Below are 22648 nucleotides of genomic sequence, written 5' to 3' on the forward strand. Positions count from 1 at the left end.
ACTACACACTTGAGTGGAAAAAATTATATGTATGTGGCAGCAATGCGTCACCGTAGTTTTTCATAAACTTCGATTTATGAATAAAGAATTTTCCAAGCAAAATTATTAAGTTGACTATATATTGTACAGAGAAATTTGAGTCAGAAAATTAAAAGAAGATATCAAAATTAGATAAATGTAGGCTATGTTTGAGCCATGTTGTCCATTAATGAAACATTGGCTATATCATTCCACAGAGAAGAGCTATGTGAGCAATTATAGAATGGTCTAACGTTTCCGTTTCCATAAAGCAAAAGCTGCATTTTTCGTCTACGGTATAAATTTTTAGATAATCTTGTTACAGGGGTAATAATGGTAAATAATTTTAAATGATATTTCTTTTACTTTGTTTGTAATTAAAAATGTATGTGGGTTACTCCATGATCTACTCCAATTAATATTTTCATACAAGGGCCATTTGTATCTGGAGGCAGGGATAGATTTAGCAAATAAAATATTTTTTATTACTTTGTTGTTAACTTTTCTGTCTAGAAAAGATAGACCATTTATTTAAAAACACTGCTGTAGAAAGACCAACAAGTTAGAGCCTGTTTATGGAATATTCGCTTCTTTTTTGATGACAAATTTAAAATTAAGATAGGCTTTAATATTAAACAAAAATTCACTTTAAAGAAAAGCTTCCTACAAAACAAAACAAAAATCATGTCTCCCGATAGGCTATAGCCTATTGCAAATCCAATCTTACTCATGCTATTCACTTTTCGTTATCAACATGGGAAAAATAACATTATATTGGGACGACGTGTGTATCAGGCGTCTTATTAGGCGACGTACTGAGGGACGACGTGTGTATCAGGCGTCTTATTAGGCGACGTGCCTGGTTCAGACGTTATGATTTTTTATACATTTCTCACGTACGCCGTCGCCACGTCGCCGTAAGGTATACGTTACTACTGTGATATGGCGCTCGAAATGTTCCATTCGGCGACGAGACTGACAAGCACGACAGATAACACACGTGTATACGTGCGTGTACGTCTCCATTTGTTTTATATGGAGACGTACACGCAAATATCACGTCACGTAGACACGTCAATAACGTGTAGCTGTTGATCTTTACAGACGTGACGGCGGCGTCACGTTAGAATTTAACGTGTGGATAACGTCTGCACGTCTGCCCGTCTTAACGTCTGTACGTCTTAACGTCTGCACGTCTGCACGTCTTAACGTCTGCACGTCTGCACGTCTGCCCGTCTGCACGTCTTAACGTCTGTACGTCTGCACGTCTTAACGTCTGCACGTCTGCACGTCTGCCCGCCTTATTTTCCTTATTTTCTCATAGGCTACATTTAGGCTACTGTTATAGACATTATAGATAATCTTATTTTGGCAGTTTACTTAGGACTAAATTGGATTTATTTATTTATTTATTTATTTATATAATGCTGAATGTCTGTTAAGTATGCATTTTGTATCCCAATGATAGATAAAAGTATATACGATGAGAGACAAATAAAATGGGTTAGTAAATTCAGAAAAAGTGGGTCATATATTTGTTTGTTTAAGATTTGTTAAAGCCCTGCAGCAGCCGGTCTGCATGCCTCAAGTTCATTCATAGATGCTGCATTTAGTATTAATTAACCATTCTGAAACCACTTTAAAACGTATTTGATTTTAAACTAAAATTAATTATCATACTTCTGATTGCTGGTTACTGCTATACTTATTCTGAACAGGTCATTAATCATTCAATTTAAAATAGTTTAACATAAATATACTATTTAATAGAGCTACACTACAGTTTTTATAAAGCCTAGCACTCTATTAAATCTAGCCTAGTCATACTGCAAATTTTTTTTGCTATATGTTAAGAGCATACAAATATATCACCCAACTCAGGCAAAACAATTGACAGCCCTGATAAATAAAGTAAAAGGCTTAAACGGATGCATCTTGTTTTCACCTGCAGGAAAAACAAACACTTAAAACAAAAATGGCAGTAAATGACCACTAAAGTCAGTAGGTGGCAGCAGAGGGACACTCATCTGCTCATTAGCCATGTCCACTCCTTCAGATACTTGTAAGAAGTTTCAGTAAGTCTTGGGTCATTTATTCCTGTACATTAAGGGCTCAATGCATTAACGATTTCTGAAAGGAGCAATGTTCGATATAGTATACATTTGCTTTTGTAAAATATTTTCAGTGCTTTAAATGTCTTACAGATTTGTATGGGTTCTGCATGCATCTTTGGAAGTTATTCCACAAGATAAATATTAAGTAAAATGTATGACTGAATTATTTTTTTTAAATGGATTTTTATGTCAAAACGAAGAGTTTTTTTTAATAACAGAATAATAGACTTAAATAGTCAGAGTATGACTGCTTTATTCTATGGTATTGTCTGCATGCTGGTCCTTTTCCTGTCTAGCACATGAAATACCCATACCTTTACTCTGCTCTTAAGCACACAATAATCATAAATGCTACACTAAATCTTTAAATCCTGGGAAATAAAGTTTGTTACATAAATAAGAATTACAGTAAAAAGCATTCACTTAACAATTTTGCAGTTAATGAAGTACATGTTATACAATATGCTCAGTATTTTGTGTTCAGTATTTTCAGATTTAAACTATATGGCTACGATTTATATTTATGTTCTTTATATCACAATGACATACATATGTACACATCAGGGTTTCCGTTGAAATGTCCGACAAAATTAAATCTCTCCGGTCAAATTGTCCGATTAAAATTGCCTAATAATCCCGCCCCCCAACACAATCTGAATTTGAGAATAAGCCTAAAATGTATAAAGCAAAAATACACCGACCTTTGGCTATGTTATAAAGGAACAGGCTCTACCGTTTTAAAGTTATTAAACATTATTACATGGCTTGGTTGAATTCCAATGTGGAATGCGGTCTGTTATTTCTTGATATCAGACCGCTGAAGCACTTGCGGCGCCAGGATTTTGATTAGGTGGGCCTCCAGAAAACTGGATGGCCCAGTTAAAATAAGCCAAAAAATAAATAAGAACGGTTTCCCCTTCATCTCCGTTTCAGCGCTTTTCTGGGCACTGAGGACAGCGACTCAGTAGCCAACCTGAATTTAATGCGTAATTAGCATAGGTAAAAATAAATAAAAAACAAACAAACAAAAAACACTTAAACAGGATTTTTTTGTTGCTTTTTTAATACAATTACAATTTCATTTCATTTATTGTTTAATAAAATTATAGGCCTATTATTTGTAGTTTATTAACAGCAACAACAGCTGTAAAGATGAAGTTGACGATCGCCATCTCCGTAGTGAACGCGCATATAGAGAGAAATGCACATGATTACATAATCAGAGAGTAGCCTAGCCTATTTCTTTTAGTTTTAAATTGTTAAAAAGACATTTCAAGCTTTCTTAAGATATATTTCATGTCTGTGAGGCCTATGCTGAGTTTTGTTAAATTAGGATGAGATGCGCTCCAGTTCACGAGCAATGCAAGTGACCGCGCGGGCGCCTGCATGATTAGGCCTATATCGTCTGCTATATTTCCAGGCAATCGGGTGATAAACATTTTTTTATTAAAATTAAGATACAATTTATACAAAACGAAATTCACTTCAGAAAAGTCTTTCTACAAAACAAAACTTAATTAAGTGGTCAAAATCATGTCTGACCCGCTCCATGTCTCTCGATATTGCTCATCCTATCTTACTCCTGCTGTTCACTTTTCATAATCAACATAAATAAAAAAATAACATTATAATATTTTAACAAATATTAAACTAAATGAGCTTAATGGCTACAACACTTATAGTAGGCTATACCTAGACTCTCTATTTGTACAAATTGCTGCACATTCATTTTATTCTGAATTTTGCACACACAAGTTGAAAGGCATTTGTTTGTGCATGCATAGCAAAACATATCTGCAACATTGATCAAGTTTCGCTGATAATTATGCGTGCAATTATTAATTATCTTAATGAATAATGAAACAAGGACGAAGCATATAAACTGCGTTGTTTGTTTAGAATGGAATGGATCGCAAATAGATCCGAATGAAGAAACGAACCATAGTAGAAAATGTTTTTTTTTTCGTCTATTTGAAAGTTAGGCTAATAAACATGTTGCATTCGGCCTGATTATGTAATTTTTTAAGTTGCATAGCCTGCCTCCAGTTTTCCTCAACTTTACTAATTAAGTATCTTTGACCAGCATATCATCAAAATGTCCGGAAAACGAAACCTCTGCCGGTCACTTGTTTTCTAGCGGAAACTCTGGTACACACACACACACACACACACACACACACACACACACACACACACACACACACACACACACACACACACACACACACACACACACACACACACTGTATATATATATGTGTGTGTGTGTGTGTGTGTGTGTGTGTGTGTGTGTGTGTGTGTGTGTGTGTGTGTGTGTGTTACATTCTCTATAAAGTACATTTACTGTATTACTGTATGTAAAATGCAAGTGGAGTACTTATACAGTATTACAGTACTGAAAATAATGTCTGATTACACACCTGTTCTGTCTACAAACGTTTGAATGATTGAAGACACTGTTGTTCTCCCAACATTCAGCTTTACCTTTTGACCCTCAGTCATTGTAAGGTCATGATTGATAACATTGTCTGCAATAGTGTCCTTATTGCATTAGAAACATGTCCACAATCTTGACCTCTTCCACTGTTTTGCCTCTGTACCCTTCTTCCACCACACATCATTACTCCTCTTCCAGACTGTTGACCCTGTTTGTTTCTGTGTTGTTCTTCCATTATCTAAATGTGTGACACTGAGTTGTGCTCTGTCAATATATGCTTGTCAAATGAAGCTTCAGGAGATGCAGCTCTGAGCTATTTCAGAGACCTGGTTGATTTAATGCTTTACATTCCCCTTCATTAGTGAAATGCAAAATGTATAGCCAAGACACTGTCATTAAAATGTTAAAATGTAGCATGTCATGGGAACCAACAACAGCACATACATTAGGCTATACCCATATTTCTATTTATAACGCAGCCACTTTAAATTCACATAATGTTTCACATCTGAGTAACAGAAATATAATTATATATATATATATACATATATATACATATATATATATATATATATATATATATATATAATGAAAATGAATTGCCAACATGCCAAGAATATCAAAAAATACCAAGTAAAACACAAATTTGTAAATATTTGTTTGAATGTTTCTGTAATGAGCAGTTTTTAGAAAACCAGAATGCCTGTAAATAAACAATATATTAATGACTGGCATTTCACACAAAAGTCAATGAAAATACAGTTCCAAACAGCGCCACAGCAGAACAATTGTCTAAAAGGAGTAGTTGTGTGGGTGTTAAATATATATTTGTGTTTTTGAAAGAATAGGTTGAACATCAACCAGTAATCTCAATAGAACAGGGCCTTGGCGCCATCTACCGGCAATTTTATATTGATATTTAGTAGTTTAATATTAATTTAGCCTCCGTTCATTTCGGCATTTACAACTCGGTTTAAATGAGCTTGCTAGAAGTTCATAGAATGATTTTTTATAACATAGAATTTAAGAATATAATTAAGTAATGCATCCACTCTACTATAGAGCTTTTTTATTATTATTATTGTAGCCTATATCCTATTTCATATTCCCACATGCTCGTGCATAATTGATATTGCAAAATAGGCCTACATTCAAAGCTTTTTACTGTTGAGATTCGTTTTTTTATGTATCCAAACCTAAATAGTATTTTCTTAATATTCTTCGAGGATGTTAAAAGCTAGGCCTATGTTAAATAGCTATTAATGTGATTTTCTCTGCTGAAAATTACTTAATCTAATTTAATAATAGCTTTAATAGCTAAATGATCAAGTCTTCTAGCCCACACTGTTCGAACAGTGTCTCAAATAAGACAAGTCTATTCAATTCAATTCAAATTTAGCTGTAGCCAAGCGCTTTTCACAATATTGTTTCAAAACAGCTTTACAGAAAATGCATTTCAGAAATGTACATAGAAAAATACAATTAGTAAGTTAGTCATTTATTAATCCATCATACAAGTAGCTGCATAAAAGTACGTGCGCTATTTTTAAATTAGCCAAGGCACGTTTTGCGTTCAGACGTGCAGACGGGCAGACGTTCAGACGTGCAGACGGGCAGACGTTAAGACGGGCAGACGGGTAGACGTTCTCCACACGCACGTTAACACGTCTTTAAGCTTGGTTAGGAAAGAAATGACACAAAGCGAGCGCCATACTGTGACGCCGCCGTGACGTCGCCGCCGGTCTGTCGTCTGACGTCTCTATCAATCACATTCAAAAATAGACACGGACTGACGGCGACGGAAGGGTAGACTGCTCCTTCGCCTTCTTCAGGGTAGACTTAGAAAAGGCATGATCTACCCGCCATACATTTACTTTGCAAACTAAGCAATCATCGTGTCGATCGTCGCGTACCTTGCCGTGACCAATGACGTATGATATCGTGCGTGTGGATAAACGTCTGGATAAACGCCTGGATAACGTACGTGTGGATAAACGTCTGGATAACGTACGTGTGGATAAACGCGTGGATAAACGCCTGGATAACGTACGTGTGGATAAACGCGTGGATAAACGCCTGGATAAACGTCTGGATTAATACTTAGGCTATATTCTATTATCTTTACTATTGTACCTTTTTTCATTTTGGATATGATCATAACACACACGTTTTCATGTTTTTGTGGGTTGGGCAACAGTGTAGACACTATTAGTAATCAGTATAATAATAATAGCCTAATTAGTATAATTATATTTACGCAAGTTTTAATATAGGCCTAGTAGGACTGCAACAAGTGTTAGCTATATTACTTAAGGCTGCCAGTTAGAAAAAGGTAAATCAATTAATTAAATCTTGCAGTTGGTATTTGACAGATTTTACTGCCTACAAGCATGTAGGGTAGACTGGGTACAGTTGAGACATAGGTGCAGTTCAGACACCTTAAATAACTTGCGTTCGCAGCAAGCACAAGTTGTGATTTTTGCTGTGCACATGCGTATTAGTGTCCTCTTTGATCGTGGGAAATTTGAACAATGGACGCATCTCCGATCCGAAGATATCGGGAAAAGTTTTTTTTCTAAAGTAGGACGTTCACTTCACCATGCACTCTCCACAATGAATAGCTTACTATCCCTATATGACTGTTAAACGTAACTGGTATCACCACAAACGTTATTCTGTGCCCTAAAAACTGGCATATTTCATGGTATTGTGTCATGCAAGGTAATTGCAAAATCTAGAGAAATATGCGAGGTGGCCAGCGGGGGATAGTTGAGACACACGTGTATCAACTGTACCCCTGATAGAGTTCTATTAGGAAACACACTGTGTAGTTGTTCAGTGTTATGATAACAGGTTAAACGTCGTAATTAGCCAACATAGGACGCAAATGAAAATAAAATTTGATATTTGTGATATTTAAACTGTGTATTATTAATAAATATTGTTTCATATCTTGTTCCTGCTTTATAAATTTTAACCAGTGCTAATTTAAATAAAATGAATGAATATAAATGGTTGAATAAACGTAAATGTTGCCCAATTGTTATTTTCTTTATTTGTCTTTATTTTTCATATTTTATAATGAATGGTTAGTTACCTTTACATCATTAGAAATGGGTGTCTCAACTGTACCATGGCACTGTCTCAACTGTACCACATATGGGTACAGTTGAGACAAAGTTGAGACAAAAAGCACCTTATTTTCATGAGCTAATTGTGGAAAATATAAACTACTTCTGGGTATTATTGATTGATAATATCTTAGTCGATAAGCTAATGAAATGTCATGTGGCATGTCATGTGGAAATTCACTTCTTTTCAGTATCTATTTTTGTGTGAAAAATCAAAACGCAAAAAGTGTCTCAACTGTACCCAGTCTACCCTACATTTAGTAAACATGTCTAAATGAAATGCCTAGTTTAAAAAAGGTGTTAAAGGGGATGGGATCTGTATCGGGGTGTTGGATTTTTAACAACATCCCAATAGTAACCAGCCCAAACAAACAAAACTCATTTACAGATTATCATACAAATGAATGAGGGCATAGTTATATGTGAACACTCAGAATTTATGATTAAGTAAATGTTTAAAACCATATCAAATATGCAGAGGCACCCCAATAGGGCGGGCAAGCCAGGCAGTTGCATGATTTGATTTGTTAAACATGAAAAGGACTTATCCGTCTGGCATGGCCGCTCGCTCTAACGTTAACCTAACCCAGTGGTTCTCAACCTTTTTTGGGCCAGCGCCCCCTATCCAATATCCAGGTCCCTGAACGCCCCCCACCCCCAAACTAATGAGCGAGCAGGAACGAGTGAGAGTTAACAGATGAAATAAGTGCAAAATTGTCTTTTATTAATACAACTGAACTATACTACACAGTGATTCATTCAAAAAACAAGCTTTAAACCCCATTGGTGTAGCAATACCAGTGTTTCTCACAGGAGTTTTGGTAAATCTGTGGTGGGTGGACCTCGGGCCTTCTAGGGGGGATCGGGGGGATCGGGGGGATCGGGGGGATGCCCCCCCCCCCCCCCCGTAAGATTTTTTTTTGCATTTTAAAAATCTAAAATCGCTGCGTGATTTTAGTCAGCGCTGGATTCTCGGCACCACCGGATTGTTGTGCATTTTATTGTTAAATTCATTAATCTGGTGCACTTTGAGAGTTCAAAATTAAAAGCTCCAACCCATAATCAGTGTGCAAATTAAACAAAGAAAAATTCAAACCTCTTTTAGTTGTGTCTCTACATTACACTACTAGGCCTACATAATAATAGTTATATTAATCCCATGACAGTAATAGCCATATAGGCCCAAATGCACTGAAAAATAGAGCTGCTGCGGACGAATTCTTTTTTTTTTAACCGCTGCTAACGTATTCTTTCACGTGCATAGATGCGCGTGCACACACAATATGATATCACACTCTGTGCATATGTTTTACAACATAATTTAACAAATACATAGTCCTAACACGTTTTAAATAGCCCACTTAAAGTGTTTATTACAACTAAATTACTAAATGCTTAAAATGAATAAAAGCAAATGAACAAAAATTTGCGTTATAGGCTATATTTAAACTCATAAACACATTAACACAACGCCTCCCTTTCAAAAATCTTGCTTCCAACGCCCCGTTGTTCTCTGAACGCCCCCATTGAGAACCACTAACCTAACCTAAGGTTAATCCAGATAAATGTTCGCTATTATTAGGTGCATATCCAAGTGTTTGTGCGGTGTGTGGAGCGCGCACTGCATGACATGGAGGCTGAAGCGATTATTTAAATTTGTTGAGTTAACAATTAGTTAAAACTAATAAAATAATAAAACAAAGATTCAATTAAGATGCTCGTTAATTTATGAGACAAGCTCCAGTTCACGCGCCGGCGCCTCCGTGTCGTGATTATATGTCTGCTATATTTACTTCTTATTTATTAAATCCAGCCAATTGGTTGATGAAACATTGATTAAAATTAAGATACAATTAATACAAAACGAAATTAAATTTAAAGACAGGCTTTGTGCTTTCTGTTTGAGGTCTCTGTGAACGTTTTAAAGCAGTCTTTTAGTGCCGCTTTCAGAGCGCTCATGTCCGTAACGGAGAACTGTCCATAACATTGTTTTTTCCTCATAAATGCGAACACGAAAAATAAAATGGAGAAATAAGATGGATATCCATCCAATTATGGATTGTATTGATAGGCTACTGATTTCATTGTATTAGTAACATACACAGTGTCTTTGCATTCTGATTTAATTTATTGATTTAATTTAAGAAACCTGACATAAGATGACAATTAAACAAATCATATCATAGTCCGATTCATTTTTAGATTTGCTTTTTTTTATTCTGATGGATTTGTAAAGAAATCAGATATTCTCTTCTGACTCATCATATAGTTAGCTGAGTTTGTTTTCTCGTTTGAATATTCTAATTTTAGCGTAGTCACGTCACGTCATTTACGTCAGATCGACTTTTGAAATATATTTCTCAAAATCACAAAAACACATTTGACATCATATAAAAACGAAATTATATTTTGAACAATTTTATGAATAAAGGTGGAAAATTAAAAACCTGTTGAAAAACAAAAACTTTATTTCAAGTCATATCATTTTAAATTCTCGTTCTGTCAGCAGAGGTGCTGCAGCACCCTCAGAACCCCTATTTCCCGTGGCCATGCATTCACAGTACATTCAAACAGTGTTGTGCCCTGCATATTTATTCCAGATTATATATGCTTGTTGGGCTTGTACACAGGGATTCCCAACCCTGAGTCCTGAAGTCACCCCAGCAACACACATTTTACATGTCTCTTCTGTAAAGTCCCTATTAATGAGCTGATCTGAATCAGATGGTTTTGATTGAGGAGACATGCAGCATATACAGAACAGACAGAGAAACCCATAAAACATTACGTTTAACAGGTAAATTAATGACCAGTTAAAAAAATTATTTATAGGCTACCTTTCTTTTTTTTTTTTTTTTACCTTTCTTCTGTTTTTGATTTACATAGGCAGCAATATTACCTTTAAACACACACATAAATACATATATAAATGAATAAATAAACATATATAAATGAGATATATATTACTAATAGTGTCTACACTGTAGTACAACCCATAAAAACATGAAAACATTGTGTTATGATCATATCCCAAATTAAAAAGGTACAATAGGAAAGATAATAGAAGACGTTAATATCCAGACGTTTATCCAGACGTTTATCCACACGTACGTTATTCAAACGTTTATCCACACGTACGTTATTCAAACGTTTATCCACATGTACGTTATTCAAACGTTTATCCACATGTACGTTATTCAAACGTTTGTCCACACGTACGTTATCCAGACGTTTGTCCACACGTACGTTATCCAGACGCAAAGTAAAAAAAATCCTTTCTCAGCTCCGTCGCCGCCACGTCGCCGCGCACTTTGAGCGCAGCTCCAACACGTGACCGTGTCGTCTAACGTCTCATATCTTACGTCTGACGCCTTATTACTATGGGATTTTGGCCAGACGACTGGCGAGCGTATACACGTTAGTTCACCTCTCAGTTTGCTTAGCGATCGCCAAAAAGTGCACAAATCACACCTCATAGGTTAGGAAAGAAATGACACAAAGCGAGCGCCATAGCACAGTCATATTAAAGAACCGATCGCAACCGCTGGCACACTGCACTGAGCTGTGCTGAGTCGAGTGTTAAATACGTGTTAAATACGTGTTAGAGAAAAAAAAAAAAAATAACTTCACTGCCACACGTGAATGACGCGTGACGTCTGACTGGACACTTCACTGCCACGCGTGATTTACGTGACGTCAGCGTGACGTCTGCGTGACGTCTGCGTCACGTCTGCGTCTTAAAATGAATGGAATAAATAGCAGAAAAAAAAAAATAATAAGACGTTGAGTGAGACGTTCATTGAGACGAGTGCATGTAGCAAAGTCATAATAAAGAGCCGATCGGAACGCCATAGTATGGGAAAGAAATGACACAAAGCGAGCGCCATAGGCGAGACGTTCGGCAGACGCAGACGTCACGTTCGGCAGACGCAGACGTCACGTTCATTGAGACGAGTGCATGTTGCAAAGTCATATTAAAGAGCCGATCGGAACGCCATACGGGCAAGCCGGGAGTGGATCTGATCCCTAAACCCACTCCTAAACCTACCAATCTCCACCCCTTAGATCTGGATCCAACTCCGCCCCCTGGATCTCGTGTAGGCCTACTGCAGTGAGGTGCTACTGCTGTAAAACGGCGCTTGCAAAACACAATTATTAATCTACTTTCACTTTCGTTGCTTGCAGCAAGATAAAAACCTGTGTGTTTGGCCTCAAGATAACATTACAGCGCAATCCAGTTCACACAGTAGCGGTTATTACACCTGGCCACTTCATGCGTTTTCTCATATCGGATAGCTATCCGATCATGAAAAGACCACCCAGCAAACATTTGGACGTTTAATGACCGTTGAAAAGACGTCCGTCCGAGACGTCCCGTCATGGTTGAAAAATAGTTCCAAAATGGAAGTTGAACCGACGTCATTTCTGGCCGTGAATTCCACGTCTTTTCTGGCCGTGAATTCCACGTCTTTTCTGGCCGTGAATTCCACGTCTTTTCTGGCCGTGAATTCCACGTCTCTTCTGCGCGTCCCTGGACGTCTAAATGCGTCGTCATATGTGTTTAAATGTGTTGCTGCATAATTTAAGTGTATATATAAGCCTGCATATAAAATAATCACACACCTATTGTGTAACATCGTGAAAGACAATCAAGTCTTGAGGTTTAGCCTACACATCTTGACAAAGGTTCTAAAAAGGTCCAAAATTGGTCCAGTCAGACCTGAACGTCAATAAAACGTTTTAATCACGTGTACATCAAAAACAATAACACATTATTTGTGGACATAAGCAAAAAAGAAGCATGTTCTGATTAAGCACAACATTTTATTGATATTGAACAGCCAAAATTTCTCTTTATTTTTTTCAATGTTTAACATTTCGTGAGCTTAGAATTTTAAGGTTCTATCTCCACTTTTGGTTGAAATTGAGTTTTTGACAATCTGATCCATTAGGTGTTTATTAATGCCTGTGTGGTGTTATTTTTGTAAAAAAAAAAAAAATTGTTAGTAGTTATTAATAAAATAAAAGGTTCCATCTCACAAAACATAAACCGAGTTTAAAAACTTTGATGCTTTATAAACTACAATAAACGGAGATAGAACCTTATAATTCTAAGCTCTCGATTTGTTAACCAAACTAAAATACCAATTGCAAAATACTGAATTATAAAGATAGTTCACCCAAAAATGAAAATTATGTAATTTACTCACCAAATTCCAAACCTGTATGAGTTTCTTTCTTCTGCTGAACACAAAAGAAGATATTTTGAAGAATGTTTGTAACCAAGCAAATAGAGCATCCACTGACTACCATTATTGGAGAAAAAATGATTATTAATGGGAAGCGACATCTGCTTGGTTACAAACATTCTTCTAAACATCTTTGTGTTTAGCATAGAAAGGTATACAGGTTTGAAACATGAGGTTGAGTAAATGATGACAATTTTCATTTTTGGGTGAACTATCCCTTAAACACATTGTTTGGCTCATTTTTTGTATCCACCACCCCCAGCTCTTCCTGGAGTGTGTTTCAGGTGTTCTGCCATTGCTGCATCAATTTCAGTGTCTGTAGCATGTGGGCTCCACCTCTTCACAGCATCTAAGGGAAGAGAATATATTTCTTTTTAAAATAAATGAAAATTAAAAATTTGAGGTAAATGACATGCACTTATTTTCAAAATATTTGTATGGTCTTCAGCTAAATTCAAAACAGCATTTGTCCCCTGCCTCTTCAATACCACTGTGGTGCCCTTGAGAAAGACCCTTAACTAGGTGTGTAACAGTGAGAAAATGAACAGGACATTTCTGATAAAGACAGGTGGGCTGTGATGTCCCCTGAATAGACATGTTTAGCAATTCTAAAATTACAAAATTTTTAAAGCAGTTACTGAAAACATACATGTTCAAATCCAGCTAAACATTTCATTCTACTTCAGATAATTTACTTTCTGAAAGAAACTCTCAAAAGGCTACATTAATAATTTACAGTAATAACTTTGACTGTATCATTAAACATACTTTATACTATGGTATACCGTTGTATAAGTTCAAAGCAACTTTTAGCCTACTAGCTAATTTTAGCCAAACTCAGTTAGCCAATTTCAGTTGACAATGTGGGCATCATTTCTTTCGGTTCATTCATGTCAAACAAGTAAAACTCTAGCACGTGAATCTAATAATACAAAATGTACGTACCCAACAGTAGATTTTTAATAATATGGGCCTCAATTCCTCCTCTCTTCGTGGTTGTTCAAACTTCAGTGTTCCGGAGTGAGTCTATGGGGAAAACGCGTTAACATCTCGTGAGATAATCTAACCTATCGCGGGATTTGGTAATGTCGGGAGATCTTTTGTTACATCTTGGCAGCACAGTTTTGGCAATTACATCCAACTCAGACATAAATGGTGACCAGATATATTTCTATTTTACATGCATACATTCCATAAAAAAAAACAAAAAAAAAAACACAACATTACCGAAAAGGTAAGGTAGGCTAAGGTTGAAATAATGACTAAAATGCAGAGGCTTTGCATTAACTTAACCACACTGGGAACTGTGTGATTATAATTTATTTAAACAAGATAAAGTAAATATATTTACTTTGTATACAATTCGTGTATTTCATAAAGATAATTCCTGGGGGTTTTTTTTCTGTCTTGCTTGACTAGGACGTCAGTGGACGTGTATTCACAGCCTTGACGTGTAAAGGACGTCAGTGGACGTCTTCACAACCTCTTAAAAACTACTTGGGCAATTAAATGAATTTTTGCAGTATTAACCATGCAAGGATTAAGCACAGCTTTTGCATATTTCACAAGGATTCCATGATGGAGGGTCATGATGGACTATAAATGCACGTGTAAAAGACGTCGCCAGGTGACGTCCTCTCACCCGATACTATAGACGTGTAAAGGACGTCAGTGGACGTATTCACACAACTTATTAAAACTTTAATTTAATAAAAAATTTAATTAATTATTGCAGTATTAACCACACAAGGATTAAGCACAGCTTTATCACAATTGATTTCATAGAGGGTCATGATGGACTATAAATGCACGTGTAAAAGACGTCGCCATGGTGACGTCCTCTCTCACCCGAAACACAACATGGTATATATTGAACTACACGTAGCTAAAAGTCAAAATAACAATTATACATGCAACCTCAGATAACTGTAGACATGCACACATGTATCTGAATGCATTTTTAGGAAATGTTCTGTGTTACATATTTTTACCGATTTATGCCGTCATACCGCGACTATTTTTGGCCAGGGACACGACGTTGCCGTCGGACCAATGTTTGCTGGGCAGGGGCTCGTTCTTCGTACGTCGCTAACTCAGTTAGCTGGATTTGATTGTTGACGATTTGGCATGATCTTGGATTGTTTGGTTCTTCGACGCTCATCATGGACTTGCTGTCATAGCAACAGGTGCGCAAACTTGAACCTGCTCGGGAGCTTATTTCATGTAAACAGGATTAGACTGCGGCTTCATAAACGGAGCTGATATGGGAAGTCCATGGGGAAGTCCAGCGCAGCGCGATAGTGCACTTTCTGAGATGTAGGCTATATATTTTTTCGTGACTCGTGAGATTGTCGTTTAACACATTATAAAATTGTTGGAAACGCACATTTATTTTCGACTTGTCGGAGTCTGGCTTTAACTACAGCACAAACTGTTTGCATTGCCCTAAGATTATTTGCGAGTGGCTCTTTCCTTTACACCATTGGAGATGCGGAGAACTTGATGGAAAGTGCTGTCTGTCGTGTCATTCGGAGTTTACCTGCCGCTTTTAGGTTTAAAAAACTGTTTTAGGTTTTTTTGTGGCATTTCCAAGCCACTGAAGACCCACTGTTGTAAAGCAGTTTTTTTTTAATGCAATTTTTTTTTTTTAGGCTATCATAATTTTTTATGAAGATCGTGCAATCATGACCATGCCGATTACAGTATGTGTCACTCAGGCTTCACTAACGTGATTGGTACCATAGACTATATGCTAGACCATAGACTGCCATCAAGGCCTCAATGAAGGGGATTATGTGAACAGAAAGGGGATTCACAATGTAAATGTGCAGCCCAGTTACTATTGTGATTCTTAATATTCCAGATTAGTAATATTATATCAAATTAAAAAAAGGCAGTTGACTAAAATCTTCCATATCATAAATGTGAAAGCAAAATGGCCAGGATCTGTGCATGACTTAAGAATTTTCAGAGATTCACATTTATTGAAAGTGGTAAGGAAAGTTCCACAATTAAATATCAAGCTCACTGTATTACATACACTTATGCTGATCCTAACAGAACTGCATTTTTTCATAGGTGATTATGACATGTTCCTGCCTGCAGACAGGTGATTTATGACCCCATTCCCTGACCCAAACCAGTTACAATGCAGCTCTAGCCAGGACAAGGGCACACAATGAAATGAACTTTGGCTAAAGGGAAGATTTCAGTGTCTGATAAGTCTGAGGGTTTCACACCTGACAGGGCCTGTGACATTGTTGCATGTGCCATATTACACAACATTGCCAATGAACTACACTCGGGAAAAATGTGATCAATAACTCATGGCAAAATATTTTTACATTAACATAAGTTTATCAGTTTTCACTTTCACAAGTCAAAGCAATTCATCATTACTCAAGATTTAACAGTTGAAATGACTATACGGCCTTAATTTAATGCAGAAAAAAATATTTTACAGTGTAGGCTACTAAGATCTTTTCTTTCTTTTTTCTCAGCCTTTTTCTTGGTTGCTTTTATAAACAGACAACCATTTATTTAACAGTGTCTTTTATAAAAGAGACTATAATATAAAAAAAATGTACCATAATGTAGAATATTTTTGTACTTCACTTTTATTTGTTCCCATGTTCTAGTGTGGTGACTCTGACATTACAATGAACAAAGTAATTATGCAATTATTAAAATACAAAAATATAGGCTATTAAGTGATAAAAACATATGGCCACTTCTAACGGATTTAAATTGTCTGCTACTTTTTGCCAGCCCTCTCTCCTGGCTTTTGCAGACTTTGAGGTGTTCCCTGGCGTTTTGATTAAACATTAAAATTCCGAATAAACTTCGACTATTAGTTCTTGCTCTGCTGAGGAGAAAACCTGAGCCCGCTCTTTGAGATGGTCCTCACTGCAGAACACGAAATCCAGGGGGAGGAGTTGGATCCATATCCAACTCCTCCCACCTTACATATACTGTACCTAAAACCTAAACCCAGAGCCATAGAGAGAGAGAGTTGCGACACTCTTTGATGTCGCCGCTATGGCTGTCACGTGGTTCATGTAAGCCCCAATAGTTCCAAAACGTACGCTGGCTGTCATGTTCTTCTATGGGACAGACAGCAGCGATTGCATTATTGAACGGTAAATATAAAATAAAACACACACCCAAGTACTTTTTCAGCTGTTATTGCATTATTGCATTTTGTTAATGTCAGTTTTGCATTTGGAGATAAGTTTTAAGCTATATTTTTGGAGGGAAAAGCTTAGTGTTCATGTTCGCATGGGTAGTAGCACTGGCTTTAGCGGCTCTAACTTAACTTTTCCATATCATTCATCTGATGATGGACGTCTCATGATATTTATTTTAGCACAACTGGGCTGTATTAGGCTATTGATTCCCGTGATTTTGCTTATAAATTGATTCAGCCATTAGCCTACCTTCGTGATCACGCAAAGAGGTCTGCCGTGGCGGTCCGTTCAGAATTCGCTTAGAAGCTAGCTCACTTCTTCTGATGAAAGTGGCCACCCCCAGGACCACAACGTGAAACATGATCATGTTAAGACTAAGAATATTATTTTAAGATTAAGGCCATACACATTATCAAAACTATAACAGATTAAAAACGAATTTAAGCATGGCTGATACAAATGAAGGTTTTCAAATAAAATATTTTTTATTAAACAATGACAGACAACAAAAATGTGTGCTTGTGTGTGTGAACAAGAAAAACTAAAAAAAACAGGGGCAGGTGTTCCATGAAACAGACAGGACTGGTGATGGCCATAACAATCCTAAAGGTCCAGCATTGTTCTCACAAGCCGCTTTACTCAAGACAATAATAACATAATGAAAAGTTAGTATATCCCAAAAAATTAAATTAAATAAAAGTTGCTATAAAGGTGGTAGCGATTCATTACCGAACTCTTAGCTGACGAAGTCGCGCTAGCTAACTAACGTTAGCTAGCAGGCAGTGCTTGAAAATTGGTTGAAACAACCAACATAAAATATAAATAATTACGCTGTGCATGTACAAATGAAGACCAGTATAAGCATCGCAAAGGGCCTCTGATACAATATAGACAGTTGACAATTCAAAAGAGGTCGATATTTCGGCAACTTAACTCTGGAACAACTCGACGCGCAGCAATGTAAGTGAATGGTGTCCAACGCCCAAATGACAGTGTTTGGAACTATTCCGATCTTCATATCCCGGAAGTAGGCGGTTCTTCTTCTTCTTCTTCTTCTTCTTTCTTTTTTTTTATTGGCGGGTGGCAACCGGCATTTAAGGTGCATATCCGCCACCTACTGTACTGGAGTGTGGGCCAGAAATACAAGCATCTTATAACGATAAAAAAAAAAAAAAAATTCACCGATCAATTAAATCCTTTTCATTAAACCAGTTTCTTTCAAAAAGTTAAACAAAGCTCCCATTATCTGCTCTCCAATTTTAAAAAGATTTTTAAGGTTCAACATATTTTCCCCAAATTTCATTAATTCCTCTTTTAATTTTATCCTATGATTTTCATATTTGACACATTCACTAATCACATGTTCAGCTGATTCCTCTCCCCTTCCACAATCACACAAACCTGAAGGGTGCTTTTTCAATAAATACATAGTTTTATTTAATCTAGTATGTCCTAATCTCAGCCTCGAAATAATGCAACTTTCTCTAGTACATCGATCTATAGATTTCCTTTTCCCTACTTCTTGCATAATATTGTATAAATGACGCCCTTTCTTCCCTTCATCCCATTGTCTCTGCCATGTCTTCATAATATTTTCCTTTATTTTAACTTTAACTTCAGCTTTACTTACTGCCACTTTTGTTATTCTGTCGAGTTTCAAAGCTTGCTTAGCCAACATATCTGCGGTCTCATTTCCCTCAATCCCCCTATGAGCCGGAATCCACAAAAATCTGACCGCTGCATTAATATGTTGCAGTCTGTATACAGTCTCATATATTTCATACACAATATCAAGTCTGCTATTAGATGATAACGACTGAAGAGACATTAATGATGATAGACTATCAGAGCAAATTAAAACCTTGGTAATTTTGTTTTCGAAGTAGGCGGTTAAAAGCGCCGCCATTATTTACAACGGAGGTCTATGGGAGTGTCGCAACTCTCTCTCTCTATGGCTCTGCCTAAACCCATGGTCGTCGGAAGAAAAAAAAAAAGTGGGTGGGTCCTCCCCCAGAAAAATGTTACTGGAGTAAATATCATTTCATGTATTCTGGTGCCTTTTAATTAAACAAGTAAACTAAACTCCACTTCACGTCGGGCGGTTCTTTGCCTCCGTGGAGCTATCCGTCAGATCATGATTAGCACGATGATATCATCTTGGATGTGTAATTTGATCTCGAATGTTTTAAGCAAACGTACGAAGAACGGGCCCCTGGGCATGAACACATTTTGATTGACATTCAGTTCTCCCGATCTAAACCAATGAAATTACAGGAATGATAGTCAGGTGATTCAGAAATAATATGTAGGCTATATCCTAAAGTGCAACAAATTAAATGTCCAGCAGAGGGCACCAACGTCATTAAAGCTTAGCCTTTTGTACAGTAAATGCAACTAGGAAAAATAACCTAAATTTTTATTTTGCTACAATATTTGCTTGAACATTTTAAACAACTAATTTCTGTAATAAATTTTAATTGTAATTTTTATACTTGTAAAATGTTCAAATGTATGTTTTAATTTTATGTTAAAGCTAGTGTAGTAATGCAAATTATTATATTATTGATTTTTAATATATTTTTTCTCCAGACGTTGCACATATCGTATAGAAAATGTAAATATAAATACAGAAATACATGGGCATTTTACACATTGCATTGCCATTTTGCATGTTACATTTCATATTGATATTTGGTATCTGTATGCTACCATACTTTGTGAATGTGAATATACTTTCAATTAAGTGACAGAAATCTTTCAGATTTCATTTGAAGTGCAGTTACTGTGCTTTATCAAGATTGACATCACTCTGTCATTATGGCAAACATTTTGTCTTAGGAATTCTTGTGAATAAAAATTCAACCTCATCAGAAAAAAGAAACTCAAATAACAGGAAGACTTTCAGATGTGTGATGATCAGTGAGACCAGCACTGGCAGTTTACCCCATCATCTTCATGATCTAAAAATCAAAGACACATTTGCTGAGTTTCAACAAAGTTCTCTGATAAAACGAATGACATATGACTTAGGACAGAATCAGGTAATCGCATTCATTTAAACACAGAGCACTTGGGAGCACTTCGACTCGGCGCAGTAATATCATCACTCCTGAAAAATCCTCTCCCCCTCTCCCTCTCACTTACATTTACATTTACATTTAGTCATTTAGCAGACGCCCTTATCCAAAGCGACTTACAAATTAGGACTAAGTTCAGCGAGTCATCATAAAGAGGCAAAAGCAACAACAACGCAGGAAGTGCTCAAAATACGAAGTTCTGGTATTATTCAGAGTAGCATAAGCCTGATAAGTGATGTTTCAAAGGGAAAGGATTTTTTTTTTATTTTTTTTTTTTTTTTTAGGTTAAGTGCTCACGGAAGAGATTGGTTTTCAGCTGTTTTTTGAATGTTGTCAGGGATTCTGCATTCCGGATGAGGGTGGGGAGAGCGTTCCACCAGCATGGAACTGTAAATGAGAATGTTCTGGAAAGTGATTTTGTGGCTTTCTGTGATGGAACCACGAGACGTCGCTCGTTGACCGATCGTAGGTGTCTGGTAGGGATGTAGACTCGTAGGAGTGAGTGAAAGTAGGAGGGAGCTGAGCCTGTGATAGTTCTGTAAGCAAGCGTCAGTGCCTTGAACTTGATGCGAGCAGCTAGAGGTAGCCAGTGCAGAGAGATGAACAGAGGAGTGACGTGGGCCCTCTTGGGCTCGTTGAAGACAAGACGAGCTGCAGCATTCTGGATCATCTGTAGGGGTTTGGTCGCACATGCTGGGAGTCCAGCCAGAAGGGCATTGCAGTAGTCAAGCCTAGAGATGACCAGGGCCTGGACGATAAGTTGTGTTGCATGCTCAGTTAGGAAAGGCCTGATCTTCCTGATGTTGTGCAGTGCAAACCTGCATGATCGAGCTGTCTTTGAAATGTGATCTGTGAAGGTCAGCTGGTCATCAAACGTTACTCCAAGATTTCTGACCGATCTTGATGGGGTGATTAATGATGACTCTAGCTGGATGGTGAAGTCGTGCTGTAGAGACGGATTGGCAGGGAGGACGAGAAGCTCAGTCTTTGCCAGGTTGAGCTGCAGGTGGTGTTCCTTCATCCATGTGGAGATGTCCGCCAGACAGCTTGAGACCCGTGCAGCTACTGTGGGATCATCTGGTTGAAAGGAGAGGAAGAGCTGTGTGTCATCAGCATAGCAGTGGTAGGAAAAACCGTGTGCCTGTCCACTTCTGTCATTAGGCCAAAACCACTTCTGTCATTAGAACCAACGTGACTTTTTACTGCGCCGAGTCGAAGTGCTCCCGAGTCCCAAGTGCTATTTCGCCATACATTATAGTTATCCTTTTTACCCGCTTAGAAAAGCGCCACGTTTTATTTTGTGTCACCATACTTGGTCGTTTAACTACTCGTGTAACTGTATTTAAATAGGGAAAACGTGGAGGTGTTTCGCTTCTAGCTTCATCTCTGTTTGGTCTCTAATGAATGAACTGGGCTAAGCTAAGTGCTATCAAAGTGTCACCGCGCCGCCAGAGCGATTGAGTGCACGCACTGAGACGAGAGAGGTATGCATCAACTCGTCTTAGTTAAGGGAATAACAGTTTAATATGAAAAAAACTGTGAAATATCCCTTTAAAAGGTACCAAACAGTATGAGGTATTTTCTGTAGCCTACCATTATTGGTACTATTATTGAAAAGGTACAAAACTGTTCTTTGAGGAACATTATCGTGTACTGAGAGTTTATACTTCTTCAAAACATTGTACATAGGAAACTATGTATTGGCCAAAACAGCAGGCAGTTTACCGTAGTAAAACACTGCCTTATGTCTGTTGCTTTTCTCTTATCATGACATCAACAGTGTTAAATTATGAAAATTGAGTGCAAAAAATGTCTCTTAAATATGAAAATGTTAATGCGTTTGCTTTCAATTTATTACCAACATAAACTGTACGTGGATAAATCAGATCATGGATCAAATACAGTAGCCTGTATTTGTGAGTAGTGAAGATTTGCATCTTACACAATGATATAATATTGCTATGAAAAACGTAAAAAAAATTTAAGAAATGTATCTCTTGAACACTTAATGTATCTTACTGTCTCATTGTATTCGTCCGATTATTATCCTCTCCTTAGCAGAGCAAGAACTAATAGTCGAAGTTTATTCGGAATTTTAATGTTTAATCAAAACGCCAGGGAACACCTCAAAGTCTGCAAAAGCCAGGAGAGAGGGCTGGCAAAAAGTAGCAGACAATTTAAATCCGTTAGAAGTGGCCATGTTAGATGTTTTTATCACTTATTAGCCTATATTTGTATTTTAATAATTGCATAATTACTTTGTTCATTGTAATGTCAGAGTCACCACACTAGAACATGGGAACAAATAAAAGTGAAGTACAAAAATATTCTACATTATGGTAATTTTTTGTTATATTATAGTCTTTTTAATAAAAGACACTTTTAAATAAATGGTTGTCTGTTTATAAAAGCAACCAAGAAAAAGGCTGAGAAAA

At 36.9% G+C, this 22648-nt stretch overlaps 1 long non-coding RNA gene across 2 annotated transcripts; it reads right to left on the reverse strand.

Annotated features, from left to right (window-relative positions):
- Nucleotides 1-12504: 12504 nt before the first annotated feature.
- On the reverse strand, nucleotides 12505-15001 carry LOC309511040. Of its 2 annotated transcripts, XR_014210490.1 has the most exons (3): nucleotides 14941-15001; nucleotides 13895-13975; nucleotides 12505-13298 (listed from the first exon to the last, which is right to left on the reverse strand). It is a non-coding gene; the product is annotated as an uncharacterized lncRNA (long non-coding RNA). The 2 variants fall into 2 exon arrangements; XR_014210491.1 differs by lacking the exon at nucleotides 14941-15001 and having other exon boundaries at nucleotides 13895-14365.
- Between the last annotated feature and the right edge of the window lie 7647 nt (nucleotides 15002-22648).

This window comes from Leuciscus leuciscus (genome assembly GCF_965113295.1).
Source record: "Leuciscus leuciscus genome assembly, chromosome: 12".
In the NCBI taxonomy this organism is placed as follows: Eukaryota; Metazoa; Chordata; class Actinopteri; order Cypriniformes; family Leuciscidae; genus Leuciscus; species Leuciscus leuciscus.